Source organism: Protopterus annectens, chromosome 5.part1 (genome assembly GCF_019279795.1).
Source record: "Protopterus annectens isolate FY-2018-M chromosome 5.part1, PAN1.0, whole genome shotgun sequence".
Taxonomy (NCBI): domain Eukaryota; kingdom Metazoa; phylum Chordata; order Ceratodontiformes; family Protopteridae; genus Protopterus; species Protopterus annectens.
Window position 1 is genome coordinate 625462258 of NC_056736.1, and position 15043 is coordinate 625477300.

Consider the following 15043-nt stretch of genomic DNA (forward strand, 5'->3'; position numbering starts at 1 on the left):
TATAAACAGTAATGTGCAGGTCATAGTATTGTGCTATAAAAGCAAAAAGACTGCCAAGGAGCTAAGATGACCACTTAGAATGTGTGACTGCCTCTAAAGTGAGAACAGGGATATGACTGAGCAAGACTGCCCAAACACCCAACTTAAAACATTACAGCAGACATGTTATGACCAGTTAAAGTTACAAGTGGTCCTTCATGATGTCGTGGCAGTGGTTTTCAGCTCAGAGAAAAAAATCAAAGAGCCATGCTTATCAACAAAATAAAATGCAAAACAATACATCTTTGCATTAAAAACTGTATAATTTTGGTATTTTATATGATAAGGATGTTAGATCCAACTTCAAAGGTTTATTACTTACACTTACTCCAGAACATGATGAATAGATTTTGAGAGGAAGCTATTCAGGCCTTCTCCACCCACAGCTAATTTTCTTTATATTTTGTGAATGGATTGCTGAACCCATTCAGTTAGTACTGTTGGACACTCATGAGTGGTAGCAAACAGTTCCATGTTTTTAATGTTGATACTTCCCAATGTATAATGTTATACATGTAGTAGTATCTTTTGCCATTGTTTTCCTGACAAAGATCTCAGTGTGGAGGGTTCCTGACTATGGAGCTCAGTGTGGACTTAGGTTCCTGACTATGGATCTCAGTGTGGAGTTAGGTTCCATACAAAACTGATTTAACCAAGATGGAGGAGAACAAGAAGGAAAGAAAAGGTAAGAAAGACAGTGTGAGCAACTGTCCTGAAATCCCAACGCAACATTAAATAAAAGCTTGCACCCTTAAAGAACAAGAGCACTGAACACACAGGGTATTTTAATTTTAAACTACTGAACATTAGGGTCGTAATGACCAACTTATGGTTACTAACATCAAAAGTTTAACTACTCAACTTGCATGAATGAAAACTGGTGCCAATGCTGCATAACATGTAATTCTAATGTCAATGTCCGCCCACTCATACGACTAACACAGTATACATAATACTAATTTTCTGATGAGGTCATCATTTGGGGTCAAGCAAAAATCATCATAAAAACAAATGTTTTCAGCAGAACATACATGTATTGCAATTCAGTATACCTATTATGTGTTCACTGCTAGCTATTCCAGAGGGAATGTTCACAAGTGTTATAATGTCTTTTGAAACTTAGATTAACTGTCAGATCTTTCTCTGCCATATCAAAGAATCAAATCAGCTTCATCTCTATTTTCTTTCTTCCAGATTTGTGTTGAAATGTCCATTAAGAACTATAACTAACATGACCTATGCAAAACGATCAGGTGAGAAACTGCGCTCACAGTGGCTTGTCAGTCATTCTGCAACCAACAGGGTGTCTATGGGCATTCAAGCTGTCTCTGAATGTCTGCCCTGTCTCTCCTAAATGACCTGTCACTGAATTTAATTTGCATTTGATTACATAAACCTCATTGTCATAGGACAATAAAGCCTCCTGTATATTAAAACTGGTTAATAAATGGTTAATCAATTAGCTAATGACTGCTGAACAGATGACACCATGACTTTCAGATGGACAATCAGTGCTTGCTATTGCAGACCACTGCTGGTGGAGATTTTTATTAGCATGCTGGCAGCGATGCTATTTGTGTGGGCTTTATTTCATTCTTAGCTGTGTGATGCTGAAGTTAGTATATTTAAGTAAAAGGAGTTTGGAGAATGGAGCTCCCCACATGGAGAATGTACAGGAGCAAAATACTTTTTTATCTTTTTTTATCAGGAAGAAGCTTCAGCCATTAAGATTTGGGAAGACATAGTGTAAGCCAAACAAACAAAGGAATGAATCTTTAACAGTCTCAGAGATAATCATCTCCAGGTCCTTTAACTCCCCCAAAAGATAGAGGGGTAGGGAGACACCAGACCCATCTCAACTCCATAATAGGCAGGTACATGCCGGGATGAGGTGAATAAAGCAGAATATGTCACAGGAAAGTGTCTAATGTGAGGCAATGGAGGAAAGCACTTGTTGATATTCCTGTCAATGTGAGGCAGGGAATTGATGGGTTTGCACTACATCTGATGCAGGCATTCAGTAATGTTTCCTAAGCTTTTGCTCTCCCACACATGAAGACAGGTTCCACCACACATCAGTCAACTGTCTGAAGTCTTGTGCATGTATCATGGATATAACTGAAGAGAACCCAGTGGACTATCCTCACACTGCATCAAGCTTTTCTCTTATCCAAGGCACACCTGGATAGAAGTATCATCAGTCCAATATTCTGCCACTTATTGATGGCCACAGGCTACAGGGTGGTCACAGACATGATATGGTCATTTGAATAGGGCCAGGGAAGCATTGCACTCTTGGAGTCAACCCTCAAGATGATTGTCAGGAGTGTATGTCTTCTGCACCACTTGTAGTCATCCAAAGAGGAGGAGGATGGCTATGAACGCAAGCCTCCTCTAATCATGGATGAGAGTGCCACATATATTGACCAAAAGGCCATCTCAAAGACACATCCAAAATAGTGTGAGTAATGTCCACTCTCCATTTCTAATACCTTCTGGTTGAACTGGCAAAGAGACCCCCCCCATAAGTCTCTGTGAAGAGCAATGTTCAGCCCCTGACATTCTCTAAGAGATGGGGTAGGCCAGAAATGCCTTCCTCCTCTATCTACAAGTACCTGTGCTGCAATGACAGTGGCTCACACTGTACTCCTTTCCCAAGCAACAGAGACAATGCCACTGCAGCTTTTGGCTTGTGACTTGGCAGCTGTACAAACATTTCAACTTCATTATTTTTTTTTTATTTATCTGCTTTTACTGTATTTGTGTTTCTTCCTACTTTATTACTAGGGGCATTGACTACAACTCTGATCTGCGATATATAACAATAAGTATCCTTTTCTGTGCATTTAAAGTGTTTTTGAGTGTATCTTTATTTTCTGAAAAAAAAAAAACAAAATAAAAAACAAAAAAAATACTTGTTTCCCGCCTTTCTAAGCTAGTATAGTCCAGTTTTCAGGTTAGTGCTGAATTCAGGGCTGTGTTACAAATCTCTGTGTTTGTCCATACCTTACTTGGATAGAAGGAAGTTTCTCTGCTCACCTGTGAGAGAGGGGAGCTTTGAGCAGCCTATCTGTCCCTGGAGGAGTGGTTTCAGCCCAGAAATTAGTAGTTTATTGGCCATTTTTGGCTAATTTTTATCTCTTCCATTTCCCTGCTATAAATACTGCATTTTCCAGGTTTTGTGTGCAGGACACTGCTGGTTAGCTAGGGTAAAAACTATTCCCGGCTCCACAAAGTGTCCTCTTCAATTTTTCCCTTGGAACTAGACAAACTTTCAACTTAAGCACTCAAGCCATTCATTTCTCAGCCAGGCACTTTATAGCAAGCACTTATAAACCCTAGCACTAGACCCTCCTGTACTGTACAGAAGGACAAGGCTCTCTATTCAACCTTACCAGCCATCCAGTAAAACAGTTTACTGTACTTATCCAGGCATGTCCAAAGCTCAGTTTCAGGTGTACTCTCCAGTCCAACTGGTGAATCTGGATATTTTGAGGCAATGTTACAACTGCCTCATGTACACAGACAACCCTCTCCTCCTACCACCAAACACTAATACATGCGAGAGATGCAATTATACAGCCAAACTGGAGGCTAAGCTCACTCAACCAAAGACTGGATTAGACAGTCAATAGGAGAAGGGAAATACTTGCATTCTCACATAGACCCATTAAACCAGCACCGGCAAAAAACACACATAAATACATGAAAACATACTCGGAGGCTCTAAATAAAAATCTGCAAAACCAACAGAGAACTCCAAAGCAAACATCCAAGCAACCTCCACCCCCCCCCACCACAAACCATGAAACACATACTTCACAAAACCAGTGTGCCATGCAATCACAGCCCTTAAGGCAAAATAACATACCCAACATACTAGTAATAGGTGACTCTATAGTCAGGCACACTGACGTCCCACTCATTAGGCTGAATAAGGAGAGGGTTACTGTTAGCTGCCTGTCGGGTGCCAGGATTCGCAACATGACACAAGCACTCAGGTCACTCCAGAAAAAGTACAAATATGACTCTGTCATTGTCCATGTTGGTGTGAATGACCTGAGCCATACCTCCCTGGACTACATGAAAAGAGACATGGAAGAGCTCTCTGATCACATAGCCCAGGCCGGTATGACCCTGACCCTGAGTAGCATCCTGCCCTCGCCAAGAATGATACCACGGTATAAAGAAAAAATTCTTGATTTCAACAATTGGCTAAGTTTCTGATGTCATTCAAAGGGGACCCAGTGTCTGTCCACCTGGGATGACATGCTCAGCAAGCCACGCTGCTTCGCTAGAAACGGCTTGCACCTGTCACCCTTAGGCTTTTGAATACTGGCCAAGGCTCTTACCACCCCCATACTGCCTTTTTTAGGCAAGGCTCAAAAGACAAACCCACCACCATAAATAGCACAAGTAACAAAAAACTGAGGGTAATGCTATTCAGTGCCAGAAGTCTAAACCTCAAAATGCACGCATTCGAGGCACTCCTCAGTATGGAGAAAATCGATATATTTTAAGTAACAGAAACCTGGTTTAAGGCTCCAGAGAGCACCCCAGCACTACCAGGCTACAATTCATACCATACATTTTGGCCACAGAACCCAAACTGAAATACAAAAGGCGGGGGCGTACCTGTATTCATCAAGGATACCCACACCTCCAGGTTAGTGGCACAGCATGATGCTTCAGAGATCATCCACGTACAATTAGCAATGGGCAAAACTGCAATTCAAATTAAAGCTTGCTACAGATCACCCACCATGTCCCAGAACCCCAATTCTACATTTCTGGAAACACTGGGAAACATAAAGGTTCTAACAAACACCCTAATATTGGGTGATTTCAATTACCCAATCATTAACTGGGAGAACTACTCAAGTACTAACTCCCTTGCCCAACATTTCCTAGAATTTATAAACTTAAACACCCTGGTTCAACTGGTCAACACTCCCACCACAGGTGACAACATATCGGACCTGGTCATCAGCAACATGGGTGACTGGAGTTCCACACCGGAGGTCAACCCCTCGCATGTTAGATCTGACCATAAACAAATCACTTTGGATATCCACATTCCATCCCCACCCCTGGACAAGGAAACCACCATGAAAAACTTTTCAAAAGCAAACTTCACGTTACTTAAGCCTGAGGTGGAAAGTTTCAAAGCCCCCCATGCTGAAGGATAATGCTGTCAAAGCTGCAAAATCCTTTATTAGTGCATTCTACGGGCACCTACAAGAATGCATGGATTGTGCCATCCCAAGTAAAACCAAGACTCACTCCTCCAAGAAAAGGAAACCAGTCTGGTGGACTCCTGCCATAAACAAGCCATACAACAGAAGGAGGAAACTAGTACAGAAAAGAGTAAAATCCCAAGAAGGGAAGACATCCCTGATCAATATCAGCAAGAAACTATGTTCCCTCATAAAATCATCCAAGGCGAGATTTGAAAGAAAAAATGCCAAGGACTCCAAAGATAACCACAAGGCATTCTTTATCTATGTCAAGAATCTAAGTGGCAATGCTCAGATCTGCTCAGAGTTAGTGCAGAATGGCACAAAATACACTGAACCGACTGATATCCGCCAACATCCTGGCAGACAGGTTCAGCACAAACTCCCCCCCCAAAAAGGCCCATAACCACACCAGAAGAATGTAGAGTCCCTGAAATCAGCCACTCAGGTTAAAACAGCCCTCTCCAAAGCCAAACACACAGCATCAATGGGACCAGACAATGTCCCAGGCTGTGTCCTACATGAGCTCAAAGACGAACTAACCCCTCACCTAAACACACTGTTCAAACTCAGCCTCTCCATAGGCTACGTACCCATGGAGTGGCATACAGCAACAGTTATTCCGCTCCACAAAGGTGGAGCCACAACAGACCCCGGGAACTAATGCCCTAAAAGCCTGACTAGCTTGGTCTGCAAGGCTATGGAGTGCATCATCATGGAACTCATTAACAGAGACACTGGGAACCTCCAAACACTGGACCCTACCCAGTTCGGCTTTGTTAAGGGTAGATCATGCATCCTAAACTTGGTGGACTTCCTTGAGACAGTTACCAAGGCTATAGATGAGGGAAAGGTGGTACACACAGCCTACCTAGACCTCACTAAGGCCATCGACACCATTCCCCATTCTGGTATTATAGACAAGCTCACCAGCCTGAACATAAACTCCTACATCACAAGATGGATTGCCAACTGGCTTACGGACAGAACCCACATGGTGAGAGTTGTAGGAGCTAGGTCCGACTCTAAACTGGTTACAAGTGGCATTCCCCAGGGCTCAGTCCTAGGACCCCTCCTGTTTGGCATATACTTCTCAGAGGTACAGGCAAGCACAGGAGGACTATGGCTGACCAAGTTCACAGACGACTGCAAACTAGGGGCTATAACTGACTCTCCGGCTGACACAGACATCCTCCAAAAGGGTCTCACTGAGATGGATGCCTGGTTTCAAAATCATGGCCTCAAGCTAAAATGCAAAAAAGTGCATAGCCATCCCCTTTGGAAAAAGCAAAGTACCCACAAACTACCACATAGGTGGCAGTCCCCTAAATATGGAAGACGTAATAATGGATCTGGGGACCCAAGTAGATAGTAATCTCACCTTTGATAATCACATAGCCACAGTGGTTATAAAATCCTTCTACATGGCCCACCTAATCACAAAAGGGTTTGCATCCAGATCAAAAGAGGTCATTGTGACCCTCTACTCATCACTCATCAGACCCATCATAGTGTACAACACCCCATTTGGGATGTACCTTACAAGACACCTGCAACAGCTGGAAAGACCAAAGAAGTACCTCACCAAGAGGATCACTGGCCTCAAACAGATTCCCTATGCAGCTCGACTGAAGAAACTCCAGCTGTACTCGGTTGCATACCGCCTACTCAGAGGCGATCTCTGCCTGACATACAAGGCCATGTCCAACCCAGAATTGATGGGCATGCTCCATCAAAAGAAAACCTTATCCCCTCAAGCCACACACTCTAGGGATCTAAACCTCACCACAACAATAAATAGAATGTGCTGGAGGGATAGATTCCTATCCCAGAGACTTCCCATGCTTTGGAACAAGATTATAATCTACATTAGGCAGAACTCCTCATTAACATTCTTCAAAAAAAAACCTTGACGAGTGGATGGGATACAGAAAGTTTACCCCGGGGATCACTTCAGTGGCTCTGCTGGACAGAGGCACAGGGAACTAATCTAAGGGGGCAGCAAAAGCCAACACATTCTGGCTAGGCTTATAAATGCTTTCGGGCAGATAGCCTAGTACCTACCTATGAACCTATAAAGTGCTTAATCCTAAACACTGTTCAAAAGTATAACTGAAATACTGCAATATGAAATGATAACAGAAAATAATAACTACTTGAAAGTTTCAAACATTGTCTGCATTAATGTACTCTTGAGTAAAAACAAAACATAAACAATTACGTAATATAACAAAACAATTTACTTGATATAACCAGTCAGAATACAAGTAGATTTAGGCTCTCAAAGATAATAAAATAAGCAACAGGATTACATGCTGAAAACACAAAGGCCACATATTAAAATTTAAAATCCAGTCATAGTCATAAAATTAGCATATCTTAGCTTCCATAGTAAGGAAGAAAACAAGCTGATTCCAAGTACGAACAATAAGTCTCAAAAATTATTTTAAGTGCAATGGGGGTTGTAAACAGGTACTGCTGTTCTTTTCTTTCTCCCTTCTCTCTTTCTTCTTGTTCAGTTTTAAGAAATGTAGGCAATGCAAGGGGAAAAAACCGTGGTTAAAAGAGCATGACAGAAGAAAAATGAATGTGCTTTTTCTCATTCTTGCATGAGAAAATGACTGGATTAAGGACTTTAGATTGATTTAGTAACAAGTTTTAAGAATAAGCACTAAGTCAACAAGCACCAGAGGAGGAAGGCACCACAAACCTTGCTGAATAAAATATAGATTTTATTGCCACTGTTCCGGCTGGAACACAGAAAATAAATCCAAAAGCTGTTCAGCACACAAAATCCAAAACTGTTGAATGCACAAATGCTATGTCTCCACACCTGCGTTTTCGTTTAGGACACTTCTTCAGATGCACTACAACTCATCCAAAACAACATTCCTTTTAAATACACATTCAATTAATTTAATTGAGCAATTAATTAGTCACACCTAAATCATTCCACTCAACTTCAAACTTACTAGCCTTACAACATACCAAATATTTGAAACTCCTTATTTCTATGACAGCAAGTGCAATTAAATATATTTATATTAAATCACTCTACTTATTATACTATTCAAATTTAATAAAACACTTCACAATAAACTACAATAATAATTATTAAAAAGGACCATATTAAAAAGTATTAAAAAATGTTAAAAGTTGTTAAAAAATGTTAAAAAATGTTAAGAAGCTGCCTTCATCTTGCTAAATTTAGTTAACCTCATACCCCCTCTAGTGTTCATTTAGGACTATTGCACAACCAACTAACTGACATTCTGAAAGTTTAAATAGTTAAATCAATCTAGCTAGATTCCTCATAAACTGCTTACCTCTAATTATGTTTCTTATTAAAATAAGTAAATCAAACTTTGTTAAATACTATCACTACAAAATAGGGAAGGTCAGATAAACAATAACCATATAGGCAAAAATCAACTAAAAGCTCTTTCATAGCCTTGTCATTTAATTTAAGAAGGACATTCAACTCACAGCTTAGCTGCCCTCAGTTTCAATACTGGGGCAAGGGAAACTATATTGTTCAGGCCTGGTTGATTGTACGATTCCAACTGAAGTTGCCATAGCAATTCTTTATATTCGATGGTATCTTCCCAGGGCCCACCCCGAATGTCCTTCTTAACCACTTCTAAAACATAAAAATAAAACTCTGCTTCCAAACATTTCATTTTATGTCGAAACAAGGCATTATTAGTACAACCTCTTTTAATGTCATAATAATGCTCATAAATCCGATTTTTCAATTTACGTTCGGATTTGCCCACATAAAAAGCTTGACATTTTTTACAAATGCTCAAATAAATAATTAATACCACTTGTATGGCAATTTGCATACTCAGTACTCCTAACCAGTATGTCCCTACTCTGGATATGGACTGCATCACGGGCATATATATAGGGGCATTGTGGGCAGCTTCCACATTTAAATGTTCCAATTCTGCCCTTTTTAAGAATAAGCAAGTAAATGAAAAAGAATATTGAATATTATGAGGCTTTTTCTAGCAAATATGTGTATACTCAGTAGCAATTTTGCAGCTGGTCTACCTGTTGCCATGGAAACAACCGGATAATGAGAAATTAGTTGCCTGCTTCTCATGTCTCCAAGGAGACAATCTGATGAAGAGAAACTGGATACAGTCTGGTGGAGAGTGACTGGCTGAAGAAAAAAAAAAAACAATGGGAGAGAAATTGGCTAGAAGATAATGTTCTCTGAAAGCATTCAGGGTTTTTCCCAGCTGGGAGAGCTACAAAGAAAAGATAAAACCAATTAGCACTTAGCAGAAGCACAGACTGCACCATGTGGCTTAGCATGTTTAACTTTTCTTTTAGGTTAACTCAAGTCTGTGAGTGTGACTGTCTGTTTGGGACTTATTAGGATAAAACTTTAATATTTGAAGATGTACATAGTTTTGTGAATTAGTATTAAGTAAATAGGTTTTGAGGAGTATTGGGGATATGTTTATTTTTTTGTTTAAGGGTTTTCAATAAAACAAAAAGTTTTGTAAGATGCAACACAGGCTCAAATGGATATGATAAGAAACAACTGTATAAAAGTTCAACCTGTCAAACAATGTATGGATGTAACACAAAAGGTGGAACTAGACAATTAACAAAAAAGGTGTTATGCATAAAAGGTGGGAATAATAACTTTTTAATGCAATGATGATTTCTGTAATGTCTTTAAATGTTAATGGTCTCACAGATAAATACAAAAACGAAAGACTAGTGAACTATATAAAAAGGTAGAGTGCAAACAGCTTTGTTACAGGATATGTACTTATAAAGAACTGAACATGTAAATTTGATAGAGAAAGGTTTACAGGATGATTATTCAGAGGAATACCTGGGACAAAGGAAAAGAGGAGTACTTATTTTAATTGCAAGAGGAACTCCAATAGTGATATAAGATGATAAAAAAGATAATGGCAGATTTGTAGTGATAAGGGGCTACTGGCAAGGGAGGAGGATTATACTGGCATGTATTTATATTCCATCTAAAACTGCTATAATGCAGCTTAAGAAATTTCTGGGAGAAATAATCAGTTTTCAACAAGGAATATTACTTATAGGTGGGGACTGGAATGTGATTTGCAACAGTGAAGACGTGTCTGGAAGGCCCAGAAGGAAAAGTATAACAAAGGAAGGCAGACTTTTGAAATACAATTATGATAATATTTGGCATGGAAGATGTGAATTCAGTAATAGGAGTTCGGAGTGAATTTGCATACTATTCCGCAAGATATAAAAACTGGGCTAGACATACTTTACATTTCACAGGAACATGTGCATTTAATTGAAGGTCTTGATATGCACCCAATAGCTGTTTCAGATCATGGAATAATAATAATAACTAAAATAAAAACAGGGTAATGAAATAAAAATGAGACAATGGCGCTTTCCCACCTATCTGTTGAAAAGAGAGGAATTTAAGGAATGGGTAGCAGAGATTATTCAGGAGCTATTAGAGAGGAAATTTCTTCTGAAAGTATAGCTAGGGAGTGGGATAAAATTAAGGTGGAATTTAAAAATAAGGTGGAAATAAAAGAGAGGGAGTTATGGTTAAGAAGTAACAAGAATTATTCAGAAGAACTGTCAAATGTTAAAGTATTGTAGAATAGGGGGAATCTCACAGAGCAAGAAGAGGATCAGCTGCAGAATGCTAAGCAGAAATAAGGGATTACCTTGATAATATGCATGAGTTTAGAAAGATTGCTGTTAAGCAACTGATTTTTGATAATACAATGACTCAGGCAACAGAAAGTAGAAAGAGTGTCACCAGGCTTAGGGCCCTATAACAAAGAAGGTAGCAAGAGATCCTCTAGAGGCATTAGAAATATTTCGGAAATTCTGTGAAAGTCTGTATAAAGGAGAGAAAAATGGAAATCAAGAAAATATATAAATGGAAATGATTGTGGAAGAATTAAATATGCCAAGGTTAGAAGTAGATGAGACTCAATTACTAATGGTTAAGACAGAAGGAAAGTACCCGGAAATAGATGGTATTCCTATGGTAGTTTGGAAACTATGCGGGAAAAAAATGATAAAGATCTGAAAGGTTTTGTTTAACAGTATTTTAAGAGGAGGAGAAGTACCAACTTCCTTGACGAAAGCAGTGGTAGCTATAATACTTAAAGAGGGTAAAGATCCATTAGACCCAGCTTTATAAAGGCCCATTTCAATACTAAACCATGACTGTAAAGTGTTCATGCCTATAATGGCTAAAAGAATTACAAAAGTAATGCTAAAATTGATAGATCTGGGTCAATGTGGTTATTTGGAGGGGAGGCAAACATTTGACAAAATTAACAGAACATTGATGATCTAGAGTGAAGCAGAATGTAAGAAAATACCACTGTTGTTGGTGGGCCTTGATGCAGAGAAAGCATTTGACAAGTAAGCTGGGACTTTATGAGTTGGGCAATGGAAGCATTTGCATTTCCTGAAAAAAATTAGGAGGATATATGACGGATTGGAGGTGAAAAATAAAGTGGGGTGGAGTCCTCTCTGATAATTTTTGCTTGAGCAGAGGAACCAGGCAGGGGTGCCCTCTTTCCCCTTTGCTGTTTGCATTATATTTAGAACCACTGGCAAAGAAAATAAGGGACTCAGAAATTTAAGGATATAACTGGTATGGTAATCAAGAAAATCTGGCTCTATTTGCAGATGATATTATTTCATACCTGACAAAACCAGAAAGAGTCATTATAGTGTTGTGGAACATTTGAGACAGTTTCAAGTCTTTTCGGGGTACAAAATTAAAGAAGCTAAGAGAAAGGCATTAGCGATAAATTATGTACCCACACACAAATTGTTACAGCAATATCCTTATTTATGGGGAAATGATAAAATGAATAGGAGTCTGGATTAAAAATGATTCTGGTGTGGCAGCTAAGGATCTGTGGGAAGAGACTAAACAAAAGATGATACAAAAACTGAGAAAATGGAAGAATTGTTATATAGATATGGATAGTAAGATACAAGCAGTCAAAATGTTTTTAATCCCTTTAGTCTTATACACAGATCAGACATACTTTTATCAACCAGAGGAGAAGTTGTGGATATCAATTAATAAAGAGCTGGAGGACTTTATCTAGGAGGGGAAGATGGCAAGAGTCAAGCGGGATAAGCTGATTCTTCCAGTAGAACAGGGCGGATTGGGATTACCCAATTTGTAGGGGTATTTCACAGCCACACAGTTAAGGCTCCTATACATAGCACAAGCAGAAAACTATAATTCAAAGTGGAAAGGGATGATGTTGAAACAGGGGGGATGTTCACAAAACAAGAAGAGACTGGGATTTTGGATGTAGGCTTTTAAGGAGAATAACAATAATCATACAGAATATTATATCCATAAAGTAGCAGAAAGTATTCTAAGAATTAAGCCAGCATGTGAATGGAGAAAGGAGATTCTGCTGATAGGGATGACTGCAATTAAGGATATAGACAATAGGCAAGAGGGGCTGGAGTTTATTGGAGAAAACTGGCAAAGGAACAGAGGTATTGGGAGCAAGTAACTAGAGAAGGAAGGGTAATAGAATGGGAAGAGGCCAAGAATTTATTTGGACTGCAGGTTAGAGATTGTCTTCTCTATCAAGGATTGATATTAGAGTATAGGCAAGGAGAAAGAAAAGGGGAGGGGGTCCTAAATGAAAGAACAGCACTGGTAGAGTTTTTAGTAGAATCTAGAACAGAAGTTGGCATTAAAAAAATGAATAATTAGTAGAGCATATAAAATATTGCATGATAATTATAAGAATAAATCAGCAGAGGTTAGAAAGGACTGGGAAGAGAGATTGGATAAGCAATTCACAAAGAAACAATGACATGATACATGTATGTCTCTCAAATATGCAACAAAATCTAGAAGATTTACTATTTTTCCTTAGAAATGTTTACATAAATATTTTTATACCCCAAGTGGCCTCCAGAGAATTTTTCTTCAGGTAGACAGCAAATGTTGGGGGTGTGATGGGGAAGAAAAATGTACTTAGGAACATGTTTTCTGGGAGTGTGGTGGGTTGGTGGACTTTAAGGATTCCCTGCAGGATGCACTGTTGGAGTTGCTGGGTGGGTGAATTGGTATGATGAGGGAGATGATTTTTCTGAGCTGTGATACAGAATCAGAAATTGCTTAGACATGGTAAGACCTTGCTGTGTCTAATTATGGTGGCTACCAAAAAAGCAATTACTAGAAAATGGAAATCAAAATCTAAACCAACTATATTAGAAGTAGTGAATATAGTAACAGTGATAAAACAACTGGAAATGAGATCTTTAGAAAAAGTTAGGAGCAAACTACATAGGAAAAATGGGAATTGTGGGAACAATACATACAGGGGAGCAACGAGGTTTAAAAGGAGGCAGGACTTAAATGAGCTATGTAGTGTTTGACTGAAATGATTAGATAGATTATAAGTGATGTATAATGTTTGTGACTGGGAGTGTGTCAGTATGGTTTGTGATGTAAAATGCTTGCAACTAGGATTGTGTTGGTACGGTTTGTTTTCATTTATATAAATGTATGATTGCTTATACTGTCAGTGATGGATTAATAAAGATGTTTCTTGTTTAAAAAAGGCATCAGGAATAGAATAATTTATGTAATATTGCTTAGGTTATATGACATATAGCAGTACATGTGATGTCTAATGTTTATTAATGTTAATTTGTTAATACAGTTTGATTACTTTTGTATAAATGTAAATTTACCTATGTCACAAGTGATAATTCAATAAAGATGTTTAAAAAAAAGAAAGAATAAGTCTCAAAAATGTCTGGAAAACTCTACATAATGTCAAAAATTCAGAGAAGAAGAAGAAGAAAAAGGGATTATAGATGTGATTTTTCCAAAGCTCCAACACTGCTAACAAAGGTCTGCACACTAAACTTAAAACACTCATTTGCCAGAGTGTTAAGAGTGTTCCAAAACGTTGCCCAACATACAGGCCGTGTAAAGACACACAGCTGAAGATAAGTCCACTATAGTTGGTCCTCTATAAAATATTTCAATTTTGAAATGAAATACTTTCAGTTATTTGCCAAATGTACTTAGTCTGCTGTAGTGATGCCACATCCATCCGGCAGTTACTGCAAAGGTTCTGGCAGGCAGTGCAGAGGATTAGAGCTATGAGATGTTAACAGATTGCTTAATGTGGTCCAAGGTTTAATTCCCTCAGCTTTCATTAGCATATTGTGTGACTTTGAGCAAGTCATTTAATCAGATAGTGCTACTGGGCTGAGGTTGAAAAAGGCCACTTGAATGGGACAGTGCTCTATGCTGGTTAGAAATTCAAAATAGAAATAAATAAATAAGTTAATAATATCCTCCTGTGACAGAAGCAACACAGGGACCAGACTTTGTTAATCAGGGATGATATACAATCAAAACCTAAATCCTGACCTGCCGTACTATGCTGTTGTGGCAAAAGCAGAAACAAAAGCAAATGCTGTAGCCACAAAATGACTGGCGAGCACCCTAAGGAACAGTCTCAAAAGCAGTCTCATGGCACAGCAGCCCAAAATACTTGGAGTGCACAAGCACTGATGATCAAAAAGCTGACTGAAGTTGCCATAGCCCGCCAGAGACCACCATCTTGGACTCCAATTTAAACTCATTCTGATGATTACTTTGATAGCTTAGTTGCTTTAGGCATCAGATGCAGGAACCTTTCCACAGTATATATTAGGACTAAGTTCAGCAAATTGGTAGTGCTGTAGTGTTTTAAACACTTAGTGGTAGTAAAAGGCAATAC

General features: G+C 38.9%; 1 protein-coding gene across 1 annotated transcript in view; it reads right to left on the reverse strand.

Moving 5' to 3' along the window:
* The window catches only part of LOC122803568 (WD repeat-containing protein 49-like), a 1120011-nt gene that overhangs the window by 104311 nt on the left and 1000657 nt on the right, over positions 1-15043 (reverse strand). The gene's annotated exons all lie outside the window — the stretch shown is intronic.